At 41.6% G+C, this 23,478-nt stretch overlaps 1 protein-coding gene across 5 annotated transcripts in view; it reads right to left on the reverse strand.

Moving 5' to 3' along the window:
* Positions 1 to 23,478, reverse strand: part of RBPMS (RNA binding protein, mRNA processing factor) — a 107,727-nt gene that overhangs the window by 65,887 nt on the left and 18,362 nt on the right. The window lies entirely within an intron of this gene.

Consider the following 23,478-nt stretch of genomic DNA (forward strand, 5'->3'; position numbering starts at 1 on the left):
CCAGCTGTTCAAAATTCTGAAGGCTCTTCACACCCACAGACAGAAAGAAATCATGTATCAAGAAACATGTGGGCACCTCTTTCAAAGTGTTGCAAAGTAGCTCCACAGAAACCATCCCTCTAACATTCATGGAACAAAGGCTGTGCAACTGGCGACTTACTTCCATGTCCGATGCAGCACAAAAATGGCTACACATGAAGCAGAAGAGGGGCACCACTTGTGCAGAGTTCACACAGAGCTCCATTTCTGGTGAGCACCATGAGAACACTGGGTGTGAATGCCAAGAACTCTGACCCACAGCCAGGGCAGAGGACCAGAGCCCAGGGAGTTGAGCACAAACCAATGCAATAGTTTCCCATTCCCAAAATGGACGCCTCACACATCCCTACTTTCCCAGTTCATTGTTTTCCCTTCTCCACCATCCTTGTGCATGTGTCCTATTCTCCCTCGGCTGCTTCACCTACCACTGGCTCAGCAGGCATAGCTGTAACACTGACTGGGTGCATGTATCCCACCTGAACCCCCAATTATTTCCTGCAGGGTGATCTACAAGCCACCTTGGCTTGGCTTATAACCCTTCCAGCTAGCCATAAACTGAAATTTAGTAAACCCAACGAGGCTTACTGTATCATCCAAACCCAGACAACACACAAAGCCACAGTCAAGTCAAGGGAATCTAACAAATGGCCAATGGCAATGCTTTTGGCAGCTGCCATCCTCACTTCCCTCAGTGTTCCTGCAATGTCCCACAAGATACCGGCAGGGAGACTGAGGGGAAAGAGGTTGGCGGACGTGTCTCAGCGTCTCCACAATTATTAGGTAGGCACAGCAGAGCCCCTCAAATAACGTTAAGCACAAGGAAGCTATATAGCCAACCCAGGCCTAAAGTACTGGCTAAATTTGCCCATTATGGACTGCTCACAGACAGTTGTAGATTCCACCTCATTTCCTCCCCTAATCTCCACCATATTTCACCATACTGTGTTCTCACATCAGGAAGACTGTGAGAAAAATCTGGAATACTATCCATGCATAACAAGGAACAAAGGATCATTCTCACTCTCTTCATCATACAAACTTGCACTCACAGATTGGATCCTATTCTCTATACTCCTTAAGTAATAAAGAAAATTCCCTTTTGCCTGTTTTTTTTAAACTGAGCCCAGTGCAGGAGGAACCTGTCTCCCCTACTACAAATGTAAACTGGCTCAAAAATGGTCCCTTCTTGCAGCAATTGTTAGGAACTTAGCTGAAGAGAGTGAATGGAAGGAGAGTAAGAATCTCTAGCTAGAAGATCACTGTGGGAAGGATGGTGTATGCCTAGTGGGAGAACAGTTTTGAAGGGGTTTGAAAGAGTTCACTTTCCACACTGCACACACTTCTTGAGACCCTGACATATGCAGAAGGAGCAATGACCCCTCTTTCAATGCCTTGAACTCTGTGAAAATAAAACTAATACCCACCTTCAGCATAAAAGTGCTCTCAAGTGCTATGCAGACGAGGAAGGCCGTGATAATAAACAATAATAGTAAGAGTGGTATGGTTTGCAGTCTACATGTTTATAGTCCATGTATGTCTTACATGTATTACTCTGTAGTGCACTCTTTTTAAAGTTTGATTGGTTGTATTACAAGAAGTTAACCCAAAGCTGGCAACGCTACTTCCAACTAGCACAGGGCAGGATTGGTCCCACATACTGCCAGCATGAGCTGGTTGTAAAGATCTTCAATAAGTTCACCAGGGGACAGTGGAAACAAACCTCTAGCAGATTCCTGGGACTAAGGGAAGCTGGAGCCGTGTAATCTCTTATAATTTATTTGGCCAGGGACCAGAACTTTAGGACAAGATGTCAAAATCCCCATAAATGGAGAAAAGGAGCTGATGCCAGTGCATCTGTATATCAGAGCTAATCTGAGATGTTGAGTTTCCAAGGGTTCTGAACACACAGCCAAGTCATTTTAACCTGCATTCCACCCCCACATCAGATACCCAACACATGACATACAAAGCCTGGGGCCTTTGTTTATATGCAATATTTAGATGTGGTTTCCATTTCAACCGATGCTCTATATACATGAAAGTTGGTTTTGCCAGCAATTCCCTTAATGGTCCACACACAGTATTTTGACAGTGCACTTCCTAAAAGTTGCTGGTGTGTCTGAATAAAATCGGACAAACAAGGACTCAACACAGAGGATATATTTCCATGCACTTGAATAAGTAGATAAGCGCTATGTTAACTCCCCCATAATAATGCCTTTTGATCCACGTTTCCAAGGTTGTCTTAAAAAGAAAGTACACAGAAATCATTATGTGCAGAGACATATTGTAGACTGACTGCCCACACACCCTCATTTGTAACCTCAAAGAAAACAAGAGAACCAACTGTGTAAACCTTCCCTGCTAATCTGCCTGGAGGAAATCATTATACATCAGAAGCAACCAGGCAAACAACTATTTACAAGTCAATTTTAGCTCTCACAAGTAGATGGGGTTGATGTGCACCCCAGCAGCTGTTCAGAATATTTGCAAAAGTTTCTTTTTTTAAGCAAACTTGAACAGTTTTGTTCAAGAATTCTTGGTCTAAGAATTTCTCAAAAATTATGGGGTCAAATTGCCCTGTAGTTTCATCTCCTCTCTAAAAAATGTTATTAATGCACACACATATTTGCTTAATTTATTAGGAAGTTAAGCTAAATTAACTTAAGCTATCAGGAATCCAATTTACTCATAAACTGAAAAAGTACTAAAAGTTTAAGGTAATTTGGGGATTATTCCATCACCTCATCTTTCAAAAAACAATAAAGTAATTTAGCATTTTGCCTGCATCCTTTTTATATTTTGTTTTGGTTGTGGTTTGACTTCTTCAAGTGCACTGGAGCATGTTGCTTTCTGCTTTCTTTTTTTTAAAAATTTGTGCATGCCTTAAAATCTATTACAAAGAACTGAAAAAGTTCATTGGACTCCAGGAGTAAAGTCTATTTTAGGGAGTTAATTCTGCTCTATATTGTTGTTTTTTCTTGATACAGCAGTGAACACTCTCAACCTCTGAATGCTGGATTTCCTGTTTGTAATATTCTTGGTTGGATGGATTTTTAGGCTATTGGGGTACATTCAACTCCTTTCATTTCTTACTACAGTGGTACCTCAGCTCACGAACGCCTCAGTTCATGACCAAATCGCCCTGCAAACAGAAATGTCATAATAATTTTGCCGCAGGTCATAAACTCTGCATCGGGTGACGATTATGAGCCCTCCCACCTTCCCTGCATGGGCATGATCATGTTGTGCTGCTGGGGGAGGGGGGGAGATGGCCACAATTGCACCCGTGTTCCCTGCCCAAACGCACCCACACCCACATCTCCCCGCCAGCATGCCTGCAATTGCACCCGTCTCCCCCCACCCCCCACACGATCGCTTGTGGGGGGAAAATGGCCACAATCTTTGTTGTTCTTTGTCACTTTGCTTCACATTTTTCTGATTTAAAAAAAATAGTTACAGAAAGGATTAACCTTGAAGACAGTCTGGATACTTCAGATGGTGCAGAACAGAGCTGCCAGGATGCTGACGGGGACTGGGCGGTATTCTCATATAAGCCCAGTTCTCTATCAGCTTCACTGGCTTCCCATCGAAGTCCGGGCTCAATTCAAGGTGCTGGTTATTACCTTTAAAGCCCTAAACGGCTTGGGACCTGGAATGTCTTCTTCCCTATTTGCCCTCCCGCCCCCTGAGATCGGCAGCAGAAGCCCTCCTCCGGGAACCCTCTGTGAAAGGTATTAGGAGGCAGAGCACCTGGAAAAGGGCCTTCTCTGCGGTGGCACCCCATCTATGGAATGCGCTCCCCAGAGAGGTCCACCTGGTGTCGTCATTATATGTTTTTCAGCGCCAGGTTAAGACCTTTTTATTTCATCAATATTTTAATAAACTTTAATATTGTATTTTTTAATATTATATTTTTAACTGCAGCCAGAGTGGGTCGATTTGTTTATGTTGATTTTTATGTTGCTATTTTGTCATAATTTATTTATACTGATATTTGTATTTTATTTATGTAAGCCATCCTGAGGCTTTTGCAATAGGACGGCATATAAATATCACAAATAAATATTTACATTGAACCTTATGGGGAAATTTAACTTGGCTCACGACCAATTTGGGTCACGACCGGAGTCCTGGAATGGATTAAGTTTGTAAGCCAAGGAACCACTGGATCATAGAATAGTAGGACTGGAAGGGGCCAATGGGCCATTGGGCCAACCGATGAGCTCAAGACCAGACACAGGCTTTCTTTTTAGCACACTCTTCTGTTATAAGTCCAGCATTTCACCCTATGCTGAACTGTTTTCATTTTTTGGCAGAGAGGTGGGACAGCTACAAAATAAGTAAAGATCAATTTCCTCTTGTGCTTTTTCTCCAGGGCTTCCCAACAGGGGAGTCACTTTGCATTCAGTAATTAACTCTGATTTTGAGTGGCTTAACCTCAAAAATGCACTGAGGCAGTTTTTAAAAAAAAGAAATCTTCAAGCGAGGTCTTCAAGTGTATACTGCAAGTCCCCTTATACCACAGATCACAAATTCACCAAGCATCTACTCTTTCACATACAGTTCATAAGAAATTCAGTGGAGGGGTCAAACAGTGGGGGTAATACTTTCATAAAGAATCCATCTTGTAATACAATTTTGTTTATTAACTCACAGGCAGTTACATATTGGCAATTTTTGTTGTGTCCATGTATGCGTGCTTTAGAACAAGGAATCATACCCAGGACTGCCCTTTACAGGCAGTAACTCCATATTGGGTTGTCATATCTACTTCAAACCTCAGCCACTATGTTAAGCTCTCCCCAAAAATCTAATCCAAATTGCATGAGAGTTTACTGAGCTGTGCCCACAAAGCACAGTACTAATGTATACACAGAGGCGCATCTACAGCGAGCAACAGAACAGCATGGCAGTGATACCAGTGCATTGCTCAAACATTTGCTTTACTCTTGCAGTGGATAACATGAGATCCTCCAGATTTTTTGGTCTGTCACTTGCATCGTTGCTCCTGTCATTGGCTAGGCTAAGTAGGACTGGGGGGAATTGCAAGCCAAAATGTCTGGTTTTGCCCACCTCTGCTTTACTGGATCCATCCATCAATTGTTCAAAGAGGACAAACAACAATGGCATCTTACAAGAGTCTGAAAAATGTGAAAGAGTTCCATGACATTCACTGACATACACCCAAAACATTCCTGTACCTCTGCACCTGTATCTGACTTATCGCATATAATGGAATCCAAAACATTTCTGTTAGTCGAAATGATGCAGTTTTCTTTGGTCTGTTGTGAATGCCAGTAATTTCTATTGTGTTATCATCAGTTTCCAGCCTGAGATTACTTCAAGTTACTTCCACTTTTGTTTTCCACTTCGGTCAGAGCAAATTATGAATACCAGACCATGCTTTTGCTTAATGTAAAGCTATTACTCTCAATACTGGATTGCTAACCAAACATTGGCCCAAAGGGACTTCCATAACCTTTACGATACCAAAATAACTCTTCAGTTGAAAAACCTGTTCGTTGCTATAAGACAGATTCCCAAATTTGCAGTAAAGGAGACAAATTCAGAGAAATGGTGGTGGAAAGGGGCCAATGAACCCTTTCATTCCCCCTACAACCTCCTCTCCTTTGCTGCTTTTCTCCTAGAAAAGGTTCAGAGATCAAAAGTGAGCCAGGAAAACAAGAAAACAGCCAAAGCGAGGTGCTAACAGATTGAACAGCGGACAAAGTGGGATGCAGCTCTCCCTCACCCATGTGTCCTGCCTTGAAATGTACCCTCCTGCCACTTTTCAGAATCCAAACAGTTAGAAACATAACTATGGCGTCTACTTCATCCCTTCACTTCATTCATAATATTGAATCCTGCACATTGTGACTCACTTTAGTATCTGTTACCCAATTCTGATCTTCGTTTTGATCACTGTTTATTTTGTAATTATCACATTGATGGATTATTTCGGGAAGTATTACTAGCAGACACTCCTTTAACTTTTCGGCCAATTGCAATAGGTATTCCTTTCAGACCTTGTTCCAGGGGCAATCATTTGCATCTCATATATCTAGCAACAGTCCAACTTTTAAACCTCATTTTAAACTCTTACTTCCAAGAAAGGAGAGCTTTTAATAACTTGTATTTCTATTTTAGTCAACCATTTGCTTGCATAAAGGGTCATCCAGACCCCTGGGATACCTTGAAAACTGGAGATTCCTCAGTGATACAATCAATGACAGCAAACAAGCTGCCTGGAGGACAGTTTGCCCATTATTTCTGCCTTCCCCCACAGGATTCAGCTCCAACAGAGTAGGTGCTTTCTAAATAAAACTCAGTTCATGCAAGAAGACTGTGTTCAGACAACCTAGCTGATGTGTCTGTGCTGACAGTGTATCCTAGAACCCACTGAACCTTGGAGTTTCCATGCCAGACACAAAGGAATCCTAAAGTGTGTGCAATGGGATTCCAGAGGGAAGGTCTGAGAACTACTAGTGTAACACAATCAGAGCACACACGGTTTGAGGAAGGAAACTTTGTTTTCCCAGGACATCTCTGTGGCAAGAGCAAGACTGTCACCATTAAGGTTATGGCAGTGATGCACAACCTAGAAAGTTTGGATGACACTGCTTATTCAGGCACATTTCAATCCTGTTTTGGGCCCGGTTTAACAGACATTGTCACCATGGTAGATGACCTAGCCTGGGAAACAGACAGGGGCCTGCTAATTCCCCTGGATCTCAGAGGATCAGGGGAGCCCTCTGGACGTGCTGGTCACAAGCTCCATAATTCCCAGGAGTTGCAGCCCAACACATCTGGAGGGCACCAGGTTGGCGAAGGACATGCTCAGATTCACAGCTGTTCTAGGATACACAACGTCTGACACAAAGCTCCCTTCCCCAGTTGTAAGCCCTTTGGAACAAGGAGTGCCTAGCTATTATCCGTGCACTGGCAAAAGCTGAACTGAACTACTAGCACATGTTCCCGTGATGGAATGATCTCTTTTATATTTAAGCAACTCCCTACAGAAGAACACTGACAAAAATACAGTCAGCAGCTAATACTAGCACCAGAAGGGAGGTTCCCTATAGGAGCTTCCCTTCCAGAATTAATAGCAGCTTTGGGCAAGGGCACTTTTGTCAGAATCACAATATAGAAAGAAAGGGTTAATCCGGATTAACCCACAATTGTGACTGGACCATCCAGTGGCGGTTATTTGTAGTTTTTTGAACATTCGTGTGAAGTATTCCTAGTTTGCCTGAAATAAGGTTTCTAAGTTCAGCCTAACATACTAACTTTCCTCTTGCAGAGTTTCCTTTGGATGGGGGAAACAGACATAAAATTCCTGTGCCTGAACACAATTCTGATGTTATATAATTCAGCTCCACACAATCCTTGCATATTTGTACTTGCCTTTCAAATGGCAAAATACAGAAATGGGCTGCATTCACACATAACTATAGACCAAAAAACCTGGTTTATTAAACAACACAAACAAGTTTTGTACTGGTACAAAAACAACTGCATGGTTTGTTACTCCAGTTTGTGCAGATGCATGAACAGGTCAGAAAGGCACTGCTTACCACAACATCCAAATTATTGCACCCAAACAGGGCAGGATTCATAAGGCGACAAACACTGGTATAAAGATAACTGGTTCAAATTCTAGTTCATTTGGACATAATAAGCCATGATGCTTTGCTCACACACAAGTCTCAATAATCCAGACTTTTCCAACCTGATGCCCTTCAAATGGGTTGGGCTGCAACTCCCTTCACCCCCAGCCAGCAGGATCAATGACAAAGATCAGCTGTAGGCCAAACAGATCTGGACAGAACCAGGTCATGGAGGGCTTCAATAAGCTTCCCTAGCATGTTTCGTTTTGCCTGCTCACATGAAGTAGGAACAAACAGGCTACCTTCATCAGCATCCTGTTCATTCCGCCAAGCCGGGATATTGTGCACAAATGCAGCTACTGTGATTTCCTAAACCAGGAGTCTTTGTTTATCAAATGCTGTCATGATTTTCAACCACAATGTTCAAGAGTCAAGATAAAATTCCTTAGAACTGTTCGAGCTTGATTCTGAAACTCAAAACACCGAATTATTGTTGTTATTATTAGTTGGGGTGGGAATATGCATGTGTTTCTTGATGAGGTCACATTTACAGAACATAAGTATTCCTAGGAATGAGCCGAAACCAAGCCTCAAAGAGAAATATAATCTCCTTCACAATTATTCTTGTTTTCTTTAAAAGTTCAATCTCAGGTCAGCCAATGTTTTAAACTATAAAACATTATTGCTCTTTCAGTCAACTCAAGGGTGAGTGGGGGCATGAGATGGAAGGGGCACACTGATTCCACCCTCCCTCCCCCCAGGAACCTCTAATCTGGCTTTGATATTAACAGAAAAGTTCTATTTTTAGTATGGCACAGGAGGGAACACGTATAATTCATTTTATAAAGGCCTCAAACTTTTATTTGGCCAAGCCACAGATTTTGGTGAGCCTTCCTGTATTTGTATGAAGCCTTTAAGATACTGAAATGCAACAGAGGGAATGGAAGCCGTTCAAGGAGATGACTGTGTTGTCTCTGATAGTTCAAGCAGATTAACCACGGCTGAGGAGTGTTGTTCTAGAATACGAAGAGAAAACAGAGCACAGTGATCATGGGGTAATAAAAAGATGGGAGCTTTTTAAAGCCATGTCCACTTTTTTCAGCTCACATATCATAGTAACCTAGAAGCAAAAGCAGAGAACCCAACCTCACAACCAGTTTTCCCTTTCCTACTCTCCTGTGCCCTTGGCAGGCCCAGACTGAACAGTGGTAGAGGAAACTTGATCTAAAGCCTCACAAAGCCTTCGCCAATGTTTCCACAAACATAAAATAAAAAGACCCATACAAAAGACTCATACCAACCAAACTGCAGCCAACCAGCCATTTATGTCAGCCCACAAGGGCTCAAACTCTCTTTGCTTCCTGCCTTGAATGGCCAAACAAAAATGGAGGGAAGTATCTGGCAGGTAACAAACAAGACATGACTAAGGGGCCCTGTTGCATTTGGCAAGTCGCAACTGCAGAGGCCTTTTCTAATCACATGAGAGGTATCAGTCCTCCATGCAAACAACAGAAAGATTCACAGGGACCATAATATGCCTTTGTTCGTATCACCGTGGTGTGTCGGCTATTGAGTCACCCAGACAACTCCCTAAATATGGAGTTGCCCAGGAGTAAGGCTTATCCATGAATTCTTTGGATTTGATTTGGGGAAAGGGGGCCTGCCTTTCAACAAATGGATGTTTACATAATTCTGTTCTGCTTTAAGTACATGTCCAATGTTTGACTGGTCAAACAACAACCCTTCCACAGGCAGCTACTTATGTCAGATTGAAACTGGCATCCTTTTGCTGCTAGACAAACAAGGAAGGTAGTCCTGATAATCTATTGCTTACTTACAAAATACAGCAAGTTCTCATCAGTGGTATTACTGCACGGTTTCTGTTTTTTTAACACGGACTTTTGGGTTTTAGCTTTGTTTTTATTGTATTTTGCCTTGAAGAGGTTTTAGCTATAGGACACTAATAAAATTTAGAAACACATAAATAAGCCTGAAAATTCAAGGCCCTGGAGCTCATACTGTTTCCCTGAAATAAAACAAAGTAAAGGTTAAAGCTCGCAAGCCTTCTCTAACCCAAATTAAAAATTGTCTCCTAGCCTTCTGCCACCCAGGCAGCCCCAGAATCCGTACCTCCCGACCCCCAGAAAGCATGAAGGGTTAAACCATCATCCCCACACAGCCTGGCATGCTGCTGCCCAGCACAGCCGGCCAGAAATAACCCTGGGAAATAAAGTCTTCCTAAGGGTTGTTGCTATATCAACTGTTCTTTGGAAACTTCATTTCCCAGGGCCTCTCTTTTCATTTACTCTGGGATGTGCTGCTGTCAAACCAGCCTATAAATAAAAGAGGAACAGAAGGGTTCATGGGGTGGGGGTCAAGGCAGGCTTAATCCGACACCAGGTTGGCTGAGAAATAAAAACATCCCATAACCTATGTTAAGGGTTTGAAGTTGCTGTGTTTGATAAATTAGCATAAAGATCTCAACTTCACGGCATGTAATCTCCAAATAAGGCTGGATTCTAAGCCTGTGTTTGCATCAGCCTTTCATTTCATATATTATGTTTAGAAGACCCTTTCATTAGAATGTCAAAATAAGGTTAGTTTCAAATCATTGTTCTATTCTCCAGAATGCAGAATAAGCATGTGATTCAGTTAAGCAACTACAAATAAATTGCTTCATCTGATTTTGGCTGAGTTTCTAGTATACTAAGTGTAAGTAATGCAGCAATGCATAATTAACATACAAAGATGATGGCTTCCCATTTAGATGGGCTTGAAATAAATAAAAAGGACTAGACAAGTTTATGGAAGCTACCTATGACATTTAAATGGAATTTCCTTGTTCAGAGGCAGCATGTCTCTGATTACCAGAGGCTGAGAAGAGATGATGGCTTCCTAGGGGCCATCTGGCTGGCTACTATTGGTAAAAGAATGGTAGGCTTTGTAGAACTTCTAGCATGGGCCAACAGGGCTTTTCATGCACTACTACCACCAAACAGATTTCTATCTCATCTTTCAAGATGATTCATAAAACAAGTCTGGATAAAGTGGTACTCAGTCTGGACAATGCAAGGTCCCATGTATGCTCTAAACCACAGGTCCTCAAACTACGGTCTGTGGGCTAGGTCTGGCCCACCACACTCATTTATCTGGCCTGCCTCAGAGCTTTTGGACTCGCTTGGAGAAAACAATCTCTGAGCAAGTCCAAAAGCTCTGAGCTGGTGCAGGCGTTCTTTGAAACTGAGCAGAGAGCCGGCACACACACCAAATTGCAACAGCTCGACTGCATGTGCGCCAGCTCTTTCTCCCCCCCCCCCTCCATTGCATGTATATAGAGTGGGAATACAGAGAGGAAAACAGAAGAGTGGAGGGTGAGGAAGACGAAGACACTATAAAAGGACTGAAGGTAAAAAAATATACAACTTGTTAAATCTATTTTTAATTATGTGACCTGCAGCCACGTCGCCGAGCCTGTGGGCAGCCACTCGACAGTGGCAGTGGCTTGCCCAGGGCCTTCTATGGGCAAGCCGCCGCCACTGTCGAGCAGCCACCATGCTTCTTCCCCCTGAGGCGGGGAGAGGAGGAACGCAGCCTGGTTCAGCCAGCCACAGCCCCATCTCTCGCCTTGGAAAGAAGCCCTTACTTTCTTCCTTGCTGGGAGTTGCCCTGTGCTCGCCCCTCCGGCCTCCTGCTCCCGCCCCCCCTCCCAGAGCTGGGCAAGCACCTGCAAGGGGACCTTCCACCGGCTCAGAAGCAGGGCAGCAGCAAGGAGCAGGGAAGGCCTCGACCGAGGCACGCGCACCCTCAGGATTCCTCCTCACGTCATGCTCTCCCTTTCAGTGAGTGGCACGGCGTCATTTTGGGCTTCTGCAGCCCAAGGGAGCAGAGTAAATTTTTTATTTTAATTAATTTTAATTTTAAATTTATTTTAATTTTAGTTTTTCAGACTATAGTCCAACTCCCCAACAGTCTGAGGGACAGTGAACTGGCCCCCTGTTTAAAAAGTCTAAACCAAACCAACAGTCTCCCTTGACAACAGGTCTAGGGCTACTCTGGACAGTTACGGCAATACTTCAGCACTGGGACAAGGAAAGAGCAAAACATTCCAGAAGGACCCTCCTCCTTAACTAATTTAGGAGAATAGCAGAATGTCCAATTCAAGAAAACATTATTGCTCCTGCCACAGAAAGTAGGCTTGATGGTAATATCAGAAGATGTCCTGCTAGTTTGTTCTGCTAATGCACCACGTAAGAGCTTTACCTCCAGAATTCCTGGAGTCCTACAAATGTCCATTTGTAGCAGGATCCTGGCTGTTCAAAATATGTATATTTTAACTTCAGCAAAATGAAGGACAGGTTCATAGAGTCATAGAATGGTTGGGTCAGAAGGGGCTAAGAGGCCATCAGGTCCAACTCCCTGCTAGTGCAAGACACCAAGTCACACCATCCCACTCAGATGACTGTCCAGTTTCACCTTGAAGGTCTCTAGTGTAGGAGAGCCCATGTCCTCTCTTGGCAACTTACTTCACTGCTGTATTGCTTTGACAGTTAGATAGATTTTCCTGGCGTCTATCCTGAATCTGATATGCTGCGGTGTTCCATGTCCTACACTCAGGGTCTTTTCCTTCCTCTTTGTGATAGCCTTTCAGGTATTTGTACCCTCATATCCCCTCATAGTCTTCTCTTGTCAAGTCTGAACATGCCCTGCTCTCTCAGATTCACATCATACGGCTTAGTTTTCAGACCTTGAATCATCTTCATTGCTCTCCTCTGAACTCTTTCTAGTTTTTTTTAAACCTAGGTGCCCAGAACTAAACAAAATATTTCAGGTGAGGTCTGACTAGTGCAGAGTAAAAGGGGAATTGGTACTTCTCGTTTTCTGGAAGTGAAGCTTCTAGTTATACATCCCAAAATAATGTTTGTCCTTTTTGCTGCTGCATTGCATTACTGCCTCCTATTTAGCTTGCTGTCCACAACTTCAAGGTCTTTTGCTTTTTCAGTGCTGTTGAACCAAGTATCCCCCATCTTGTATCAATGCATTTGTTTTTTGTTCTCCCTAGGTGGAGAACTTGGCATTTGTCCATGTTGAATTTCATTGTTACTTTCTGCCCAGTATTCTTCAACCCAGAAATGGGTTTTGGAGTCATCTCTTATTTCTTCCTGATACAGTCCAGTGTCCATTACACTGGTGAATGTATTTGACACACCTCTTATGGGGACTTGACTCCCCATTCATCTCTAAAACTTACCATGGACCAATCCCTTCTTGGCTGGAGAGTCCATGGCAGAACATTTACAATTCTAGGTCCTGCTGGGAAAGAACCCTACATATCAGTCATTTTGACATTCTTGCTGTGACCAGAGCCACATGGGCACTTGGATCCTGCATCAGACATCAATCTATCCAAACTGCAACAGATGATTTTGTTTATATTCTTTTATATAAACAAACAGGACAGGATAAGATCTCTTCCCTTCCTCCAACTGACCCTAACTTTTTCAGGCTGGTGCTTATGGTGCCACGTTACTTCTACCACCATATACTTTGCAGGAACATCCAACAGTCATGCATATTCATTCAGCAAGTCAGGACTGCCCTTCATGGATATTTCTCCCCAACAATCACATTAGAACCATGATGGAACCGTCTCATACAGAGTCATGCAAATTGAGTTACTGAGATGGTGGAGGTCATGAGCTCAAGAAGATGCTGTATGCCTGTGTTGTATGATGCAAGTTCAGCGTCTGGTACCACTCAGAGTTCCAGTCTCTGGGCTTCAGGTGGTTTAGATACTGAGTAAGAAGGTTATGAGTGTGTTCTAGATGGGGTGATAATGTGCATTATCAGAATCCCTATATTTTCAAAAATACTGTCCCAGTGGCCAGTAGTCTTCATAATAGTTGAATACATGTAATAATGGATATTTATGGCTCTCACTTGGCATGTCATAGGGATGCAGAAAACTTCTGAAGAGGCTAAGAAATCCAGTGGGATCTGTTGATACTGAAATCTGTATTTTCACAGGAAAAGGGTTCTAGGGAAAACTGTTCCTGAGTCTCACCATCTGATGCTGAACCAAAGCACTCAATATTGTCTGGGGAATGATAATCCTATAAGAGTTTCAGTTTCTCCAAAATTAATGTCTTCTCTCCAGCTGATGAGAAATGTAACTATACTTTCTCATATTTATTCTGTGTTACATTTAATCTCTCATTCGTCCTCTCCCTCACCTAGAACCATGTTTGTTTGTTTGTTTTATTATTAAATTTATATTCCACTACATTGGCCCAAGGGCTCTCTAAAAGGATTACAATTAGATAAAAACACACTATAACAGTAAAAGCAATCAAATTAAAACATACAACAATAAACGAAAGAACAAAACAGTACACAGCTGAGGGATTAATAATTTAAAAGAGTGTAGATTAAAACAACAATATCACTAACATTATCAAAATAAAATCAATTCTTAAAATTCCTAGAAAATAAAGTCATTTTTACCTGGCAACAAAAAGATTGTAATGAGGGCACCAGGTGAACTGCTTTTGGGAGGCTGTTGCACAGGTGAGGTGCAACTACTGAAAAGGTCCCTCTCCTACGTATTAGCCATCCACCTTATCCCCTTGGAGGAGGGCTCTTTCAGAAGGGCCTCTGAAACCAGTCTTAGGGGCTGGGTAGGTGCATATGGGAGCAGGTGGTACTTCAGATACCCTGGTCCCAAGTCATTTTGTGCATTTTGATCTGCAAGCAAACACTGCAAAAATAAAGATACACATAGGAAGTATGTATAACAGGTCTTTGAACATACCAGTGAAACAAACTTACTACACAAAGGGGAGGAACTATAGTGGGGTGGCCAGATTCGCTCAACAGAAGAGCCACATACATTAAATGTCAAACCTTTGAGACATGAACAGTATGTATGTATGTATGTATGTATGTAGACTTTATGAAAATGTATTCTTACTTATCAGTGTATGTTTTTTTAATATGCACGATATGATGCACAGACACTAACTACAGGATGCCCTTCCAAAGAAATGGACCTTTAGAAACAAGAACTACTCAAACCAAATGTCATGTTAATCAAAAACAGCAGGGTTAGTTTTTTTGTTTTTTTACTGTTGTCACAGACAGAATCCTGGCAATTGCAGTTTAGTAAGAAGTGCTGGGTATTCTTTGTTAGAATTCTAACTTGAAGGCCATGTCCTATCAGGGACCTTTGAAGGATCTGCAGAAAGGACCAGCAGCAATAGGTCAGCCATCTTCAGGGGCTGTCACATAAACAGCACAAATTCTTGTTGGAGCTGCGACTGCTCCCCACTCTTTCCACATTCAGGAACAGGGTCAAGATTCCTCTTTCGAAGTTGGCTTTTTCAAGTCAGCTGCCACCACTGCCTCCAAAAGCACCACCGGATTTGCTGCCTGGAGCAGTAGCTGAGGTACAACTGCCGAAATGCCTTTATGCTTGTCAGCAGGAGCAGATGGGCAATACTGCAGTGAGCTCTTGCCAGACTGGGCCTGACCGAGCAGGATGGGCTGGTACCCTTGGGAGAGCTCAGAGCACTCCTGCCTGTGCCACTGCCGGGATCCAGACTTAGGGGGGAGACAGGAAGGGCTCCAAGCCCTCCGTGAGCTGCAAAATAAACTCAGAGAGCTGCAGGTGGCTTCCGAGCCTTGGTCACCCCTGTACGGCAGACTTTAAAAAGTTAGTGTGAATTAAAAATCCAGAATACGTATGTTGGGACTGAGAACAGATGACCATCATGAAGGATGCAATTTTACTAAATGCTGGCAGGCCACACAGACTACAAACAGTGCCAAGTTCTGTCCCCGAGTTTGAAGTGTAGAATTGCTTCTCCTTAAGGAAAACGGATTTTACCACAAAAGCCAAACAACGCACGACATAGCATAATACAAACGGCAGAGCAAGCAAACAAAATAGCTGTGTGTGTCATTTGTTTCCTCAGAGAGAGTACATTCTGTCTCTTTTGGAATACGCACACATAAATGCTAACTCCATTAATGGAGGACTTTCCCCCCTCCTCTTGGTTTAGATTATTAGAATCTGTTTATGCTTGCTAGAATCCCACAAACCCGTTTGATGCAAACAAAACCTTTCAGCCAAGTGACCCTAATAGGACCTCCAACATAACTGTTCAGAAAGTCATCATCACAGGCTTTGTTTCTAGGCCACTAGGCATCTCAGCAGCATGATTACAGATGTCTCATCCCGAAACATTCATCCAACTTTTAAAAGCACTTTTCCCCAGTTCCTGCTTTGCTGGGGTTTGGAAAATTCAAAAGAGGATGACACTTTTAAAAGTTCTGGCTTGAGGCAGTAGGAGAAACAGGAAGAATAGGTCAAATATCTCCAGGTGCAACGTATTTAATTTCAATTTTCAGAACTCAAAACAGACAACAGGCTTTTAAAATCATGTGTGTACATTATGACTCTGCTACTTGGGGTTGAGCTTTGTTGAAGTACTTTATTGATAAGGTTTACAAAATACCATGTATTAAAGATTTTCTCACGATTGCTTAACTCAGCCTGAATAGGGAAGACTGTTTTTGGAAGAAGTTGCATGCACTTGGGCTCAGAAGTCCAGTAACAGGCAGGAAGCTTCAGTCTGGCTGCACCAAGAACACCGTTATATGTCCTGGATCCACAGAACTGTTTCAACATTGTGCACCCACACAAGTTTGGACACAAGAGGTCAGGATCAGAGCCTGATTCATCTGTGGGACAATTAAGCAATACCACTGGAAGCCTTGGAGATTTGCATAAAAGGCCAGGTTAGCGAAGGCTGCTATAACATTTCCCAAGACGTTCTTGTACATAAGCATGTACATTTTTGGTACCTGATAAAATGTTTTGCTGTCCTGGCAAAGGCTGCTTTATAGGATGGTACAACTTGGTCTTTTTTCCCTTCACAAGGATAAACTCTTGAGTTGGAGGAAACAGTTTTGCAGTGGCATTACTCATGAACACACACCGATTGCACAAGAGAGTAGTGGTGTGGGATTCTAAGGTGTTACTTCGAGAAAGCTTAAATCTGGAATTAAGCAGTTTCTACTTCAGTGCCCAAATGCTGCTCTGGCAGGTAGCGAGTATCCTGAGCATGTATAAAATGCCAGATTCACTGACTGAGACCTATCTGAACATGAGTGGCAACAGCAGGCATATGCTTTTGAGCAGGCTTCCTCAAATACTTTAGCCAAAGCAAGGAGGGAGGACAGCAAGGGCTCTTTGTAAAAGGGGCTTTTGTAAAAGGGCTGCCTCTTTCAGGTCACTGATGCACAGACTGGCCTGTAAATGGTCAAGCAGAGGGACAAAAAGTTTTAAAAACGTGGGTTTGTAACATCCTGCAATTTTATTTGGAGAGCTGCATGGGCAATGAAGTGAAAGCAACTGGCAAGTTTCCAGATTTCTTGAAAAGGAAGAAAAATTAAATGGGATATTTTCCTGAAGTAAATAAATAAAAATGAATGGTGTTAACCTATGAGTTAGAGAACAGGTTCAGCAGAACATTTCCAATGGTGTACCTTTGTGTAACTTGCTTCCAGAAGACTGGGAAAATAATACTCCTAAATGGGATATGAAGTTTCACAACCCTGGTTTAAGACAAAATGCTAATATAGGTAAGTACTGAGCATGTCATTCAGTTTTTGCTGTTGTCTTAAAAGCAAAGGTGGTGAAAAACTGGTCTGTAAATATTTGGGTTGTATAAGCCTTTATTCAAGGATAGCTGCAATTATGAAGGATTACCATGTGGAAGGCATCAAAAGTTGCCTCCAAAAGCCTTCCAAAATCCAGTGGCACCATATTTGATCACCACCTCTCTTTCACGCCTTGTACTTCTCCTCCTCCACCTCAAAATAATCCTGTGAACCCTAAATCCATGCAACTCCCATCATGTAATAAGATGGACAGTAGCCTATTTTTATTCATCCATCCATCCATCCATCCATCTATCCATCCATCTATCTAGAATCACATTATATATTATTGCATCTATATCCCACCTTATTTTCAGTATGAAAAACCCAAAGTGGCTTACACAGCTCCATTTTATCCTCACAACAACCCTGTGGGGTAGGTTCAGCTGAGAGTGAGTGACTGGCCCAAAGTCATCCAATGAGCTTCAAATGGCCAAGTGGGGACTAGAACCTGGATCTTCCTGAGCCCCAGTCCATCACACCAGATGGGGGGAGAGAGACTAACTAAAGCAAACAGACCATGCAAATAAAAAAGGAAAAAAGCAAATAAAAAAGGAAAAGCTGTTACTCCCAAAGTTGTCCAAGTACAGTTTTAATTCTGGTAAACCTTTTTTATGCCATGCCAGCTCAGAGTTCCTCAGTCAAGGTTCCCTCGAAATGTTAAATGGAACTCCCTTCAGCAGTTATAACCATGAAGGATGATGGGAGTAGTAGGCCAAACATCTGCAGGAAGCCAGTCTGAAGAAGAATGCTCTAAACACACAGCCACACAAGTTACTGTGTAAACTGTTTAAATCAGTTTACATTTCTTCTGTAAAATTCTGCTGTGATAACAATTTGGAAACTTTGAAATACCACTTTCAAACTGGTTCTCCCAAATGCCGATATGAAAAGTTTTAGGTCTCCAGTTCAAAAATATACCGGAAACAGATATGCAGAAAAAGGAAAAAGCATTTGAAAGGGTGATGGGAAGAACAGTTTTGTTTTGTTTGTTTTTTTAACAGCAGAAAGATTCACACTAAATGCCTACTACAGAAGAACATAACCACAAAGTCAAAAGAATTTTTTCCAAAAGGAAATTCCAAAAGACAAGTGTTACTGGCCCACTGCATTTGGAGCTTTACGATCCCTCCTTAACAATATTTTCCCGTTTAATTCCTTAGAGGGAGAGTAGGCCCTCTTTTCATTCACCTCTTGTCTCTTTGAAACTGTAAACATATTGGAAAATTTTAGGATTTTATCCCCAGTCTTCTAAAGCATCTTCATATATTTCCCTCATAACTCTGCTGTGGATTGGTGCACCTCTTTTTTTTAAATAATGTCTGGCAAGCCTTTGGAAACTGGGAACCAGCTCAATTTTCCTGTTTATTTTATAAATATTATTCCTAGTTATCTTTAAAGTTACAGTACACAAGTTCCATTCCGATAATACACTGCCACATATTCACAGTACTAGTAATGTGTAGCACAATAGAAATCTATTCAAAAGTAAGCCCCGATGAATTCAATAGGCTTACTCCTGAGATGTAAAGGATTGCAGCCTAAGAGCATGACCCAGGCAGTCTCAAATTCAAATTTCACTTCAACCGTACATTTACTAGGTCCTCTTTCCTGGACAAGCCACTAACCACCAAATTGCATCCCTCTATCTGCAATATGGGGAGAATAATGAAGAGGCATTTTACACGTCTATTGTAAAAAATATTATGGTAATATTTCTGAAGTTCTTTGAAAATGAATGTGAAACGTATGCTATTTGTCACTGATTGTATACAGTGACATAACAAACAGTTTAGTATAGCAAAAGGCAAACATTCATGGGCAGTTTTTATGTTTCCTTAATTCTGCTCTATTTTATTAATATTTATGGTCCTTTTTAATCTAGTCCTTCTCTCGACAGCATCTAAAACACTGGTAGAATGAAATGGTTTTAGATTAATTATTTGTAGAATGAAGTGTTCTGTTACACAGGTTTATTACTTCAAATATACCTGTGGAGGAATTTCACAACGATATAATCTTTGCTGAAGTATTATTTGCAATTATGCAGTTTGAAAACATCACTCTGTAAACCATTAAACACATTCTTTTGCTTCTGATGTGATATTTCAAGCCAGGTGTTGTTTCCCCTGTGTTCACCCAGAGCCAACTCAAATTTCAAGTTATATGCAAGTGCAAAAGAGAAGTTAACATATTGTCTCAGGAATTTTGACAACCTGCACTGCCGGTGCAGCAGTCAACTGGCAATGTATATAGTCAAACTGAAGGGATCTAATGCCACCTAGAGCTCAGACAATCAAACCTATTTGGGTTTGTTTTTGGTTTTTGGTTTTGTTCTCTTTTGTTTTAAATCAAAATCCCTCCTATTCGTAGGGTTTGGAGAGAAGAGATCCCTTTGGAATAGGAATGTGGAAGAAACAAGAACTTGCAAAGAACGGTCTTTGTGCAACACCCTATAATATTTCCATAAGGAGTGCATACCAGAGCAGCCACAACAGGATTTGGCATTCAAATAGTTGCAAAAATTCTAAATGCATTTTCCCAACAGCTAGCCAGTAATGTCCCACAAACATGAAAGCATACATAGCAACAATCAACTGGTAATTGAGTCCAAGTCCTTTAAAGGCCACTGATTGTAATTAATAAGATAACCACTGCATAAAACATAACTGACAAGTTAAAAGAAATACCACAAAATAGGGTATATGTAATAATGAGAGAAAGCGTTTATTTCATTCCATTATCATTCACTGGTTACACAACACAGATTTTAATAAAGTTTTTATAAGTCACTGATATTTTATTACCAATACCTAGCTCCAGGGATTCAAATTTTCACCTCTAGAAAAACTAATCATTCATTAAGATGCCTTAAAAACCATCCATATATATATATATATATATATATATATATATATATATATATGGATAAACAAACAGTATTATTATATAACACATATATGCTAATCTGTTGGTTTTCTACCTTCATCATTCACATGTTTATATGTTCAAGCTACATCTTGCACCTCCAAAACAAATAATATTTGTGTTAATGATCCAAATACTTTTATCATCAGTGGTGCAGACATAACACAAAATCACAAGTAAGGATGGCCAAGGAATGGGTACAATTTGTGCCTGAGATGGAGAGGGAAAGCACATGTTCCCAAAGTTGGTTCTTTACAATGCAGATACTGATATTGCACTGTGTTATAGCTGCAATGAATCGAGTAAGCTGCCCAACCATCACTGCTGCAGTTATGAAAAGATGCTCAGAGACATTAGAGCCTCCAGGCAAGGCACCTAAAAAAGCATAATGTTCTTCTTGGTAGAGTGACCAATACCCAAACTAGGTTGCGCTTAAACGGGGCTGATACCCGGTGCAGACATATTTGTAAGGCTAATTCATGCACTAACATTTGTTTCACTACCTAAAACATGATTAAACCACTTCTATAATGAATTGGTTACTAGGGTCACTCCACTGGTTACTAGGGTAACTCCAAAATAATGTTGGGACCTCACATGGAAAATCCATGCCTGCCTGTATGAATGTATACCCTTCCTTGTGTATTACTGTCTTTTCCAGGTGACTTTAAGCAAAGCCTTCTTCATGCCCATTAATCTGCTTTTTAACTTGAAATAAATTTATCAGTTTATTACTGATGTGTTTCAGTTTTGTCTGTGTCCATTCATATATTCATTCCTTCTCATTTCTACACTGATCTCTGAAGTTTGTATTTAGTTTGCAGTCCACCAAAATTCATAGTTAAATATGCATTCCTCTATGTATTTTATATGCATTTTGGTAACTTCTTTGGAGTTGAAAACTGATGCACCCGTTACACTTTTGCTTGTTTACACAAACATGCTGCTTGAGATTGCTTTGCTGAGGGTAGTTATCTAGTTTTAGTTTGCTGCTGCTGCTGCTGCTGCTACTGAGTTATAATGCTTCCTTTTGCATATGGACTACTATTTATTTTTGTATTGTTTATCTCAATTCATTGTACAGTTTGTATATTTTTATTTACAAAACATTTTTCTATAATTATCTCACTGGTCAGTTCCACCAATCTCCCACTCGGTGGGCAGACAAATATAGCATTTGGAAGATATTCCGGAACATTTTCCAGTGCTATATTTTTCTATGAGAATTTTTTGCACACCATATATGTCTGTGTTCATCCATTGTTTGCACTGTTGTGCTGAAATCAATCACGTTAAATAAAGGATATGATTTCCTGTAAGTTATTTTTCTAAGGTACGCATTGACAAACGCTGATGCTCAGTTGCCTATGAGGGAACTGAAAAATGAGGTATGACAACCCATTCCTGTGCACGATACTTTCTGCTCTTGGCTGGTACTGGACCGGACCTATAAGTGATATATTTGCACCCAATTGCTACCTTCCAATAACAAACTGAGGGAATATGGAAGCTATGAAAACTGTGACCTTTAAGGAGAGCCCTGCTGGATCAGACCCAGGATTTATCCAGTCCAGAACTGTGTTCACCGAGTGGGCAACCAGTTGCTCCTGGGATCCCATGAGCAGGCCCTTAATGCAACAGTACCTTCCTGCCCATGTTCCCCAGCCTCTGCCCACAGGCCCACATGCATCCTTTAGTTAAAGACCCTGTTCAGCTCCTTGTTCCATGTCAGTTTTTTTCCCCACTTGAAATGGAACTGATAAGCAGTACAGTAAGTGAAGCTGACAGTGTAAAAGAAAATCAAACTGTTACTAAAAGATAGATTAGCCCTCTTTGACTATACAGTGGTACCTTGGGTCACGAACTTAATCCATTCCTCTGGTCATGACCCAATTTGGTAGTGAGCAAAGTCAAATTTCCCCATAAGGTTCAATGTAAATAAGGTTAATCCATTCTGTAACTATTTTTTTTAATCAGCAAAATGTGAAGCAAAGTGACAAAGAACAACAAAGATCTTGGCCATCCCCCCCCCCCCCCGAGCACAAGCACGGCCATCTCCCTCCCCCAGCATGAGTATGGGTGCACCGGGGGGGGGGGGAGACAGGCACAATCGTGTGGTGGGGGGAGATGGCCAAGATTGCCGTTACACTCTTGCAGAAAGACAGGCGCGATCAAGGGTGTGCTCGTGCAGGAAAGATAGGCGCAATCTTGGCCATCTTCCCCCACAGCATGATCACAGCTTTCCCCCACAGCATGATCACAGCTATCTCCCACCACCCCACCCCAAGCATAACCGCGATCGTGCCTGTCTTCCCGGCATGAGTGCAACTGCGATTGTGGCCATCTCCCCACTCAGGGGTGGGGGGTGAGGAGATGGCCGCTATCACAGTTGCCACTCAATGAGGTGTTTGGGACCTGAGTCAAATTTTTTATGAAATTTTTGTTCGCAACCCGATTTGGTCATGAACTGAGGCGTTCGTGAGCCGAGGTACCACTGCATATCCAAATAGCAGGGTGTTCTTCCAGATTCATTAATTTTTATGAAATGTAAAGAAATCTTATAAGGAAGGATACAGTATTGCCTTTACTTTTTGTTTTAACAAATGTTCTAATAAAATAATTTCCACATCAAACTTCAAATGTGTTTGAATACAACATTTCCACTGTATTATGTGGTTAATTTAATTTTCCTCTCAGCAAGAATTTCAGTTCAAATATTATGTAGCTACTGGAAACACCTTTGATATCTTTATACAGCAGATAAAATTGGCATGGATTACAGTTTCAGTTTACTAAATATGAGATGTTTTGTGCACTTACTAAGGGAGAATGTGAGCTGGGGAGTCAAAAGGAGTAAATCATATAAGCTAAATCAGGTTACATTATTTAGAGCATTGGGAAATTTTCCTGAAACCAGTTCTTTTTCTGGAAAACCCACATTACTGACTAGTGGGTCACTTTGCTTTTCTTCAGGAGGAAAAGCAGTTTCTACTGGCTGCAGCAATCACAGAAGAAAGTTTTCTGTCTGCTTAGACCCGAACTGAACCAGCTCAACTCAAACATGCCATCAATGTACACGTGACACTGCCTCATAACGAGAAGATCTCCAGAATATGACAAAGGGAATTATTGCCTGCTTTTAGGAGACAATTTAGGCTTGTTCATTTCAACCAGGACTTTT

Source organism: Varanus komodoensis, unplaced genomic scaffold (assembly GCF_004798865.1).
Source record: "Varanus komodoensis strain SLA01 unplaced genomic scaffold, ASM479886v1 scaffold94, whole genome shotgun sequence".
NCBI lineage: Eukaryota > Metazoa > Chordata > Lepidosauria > Squamata > Varanidae > Varanus > Varanus komodoensis.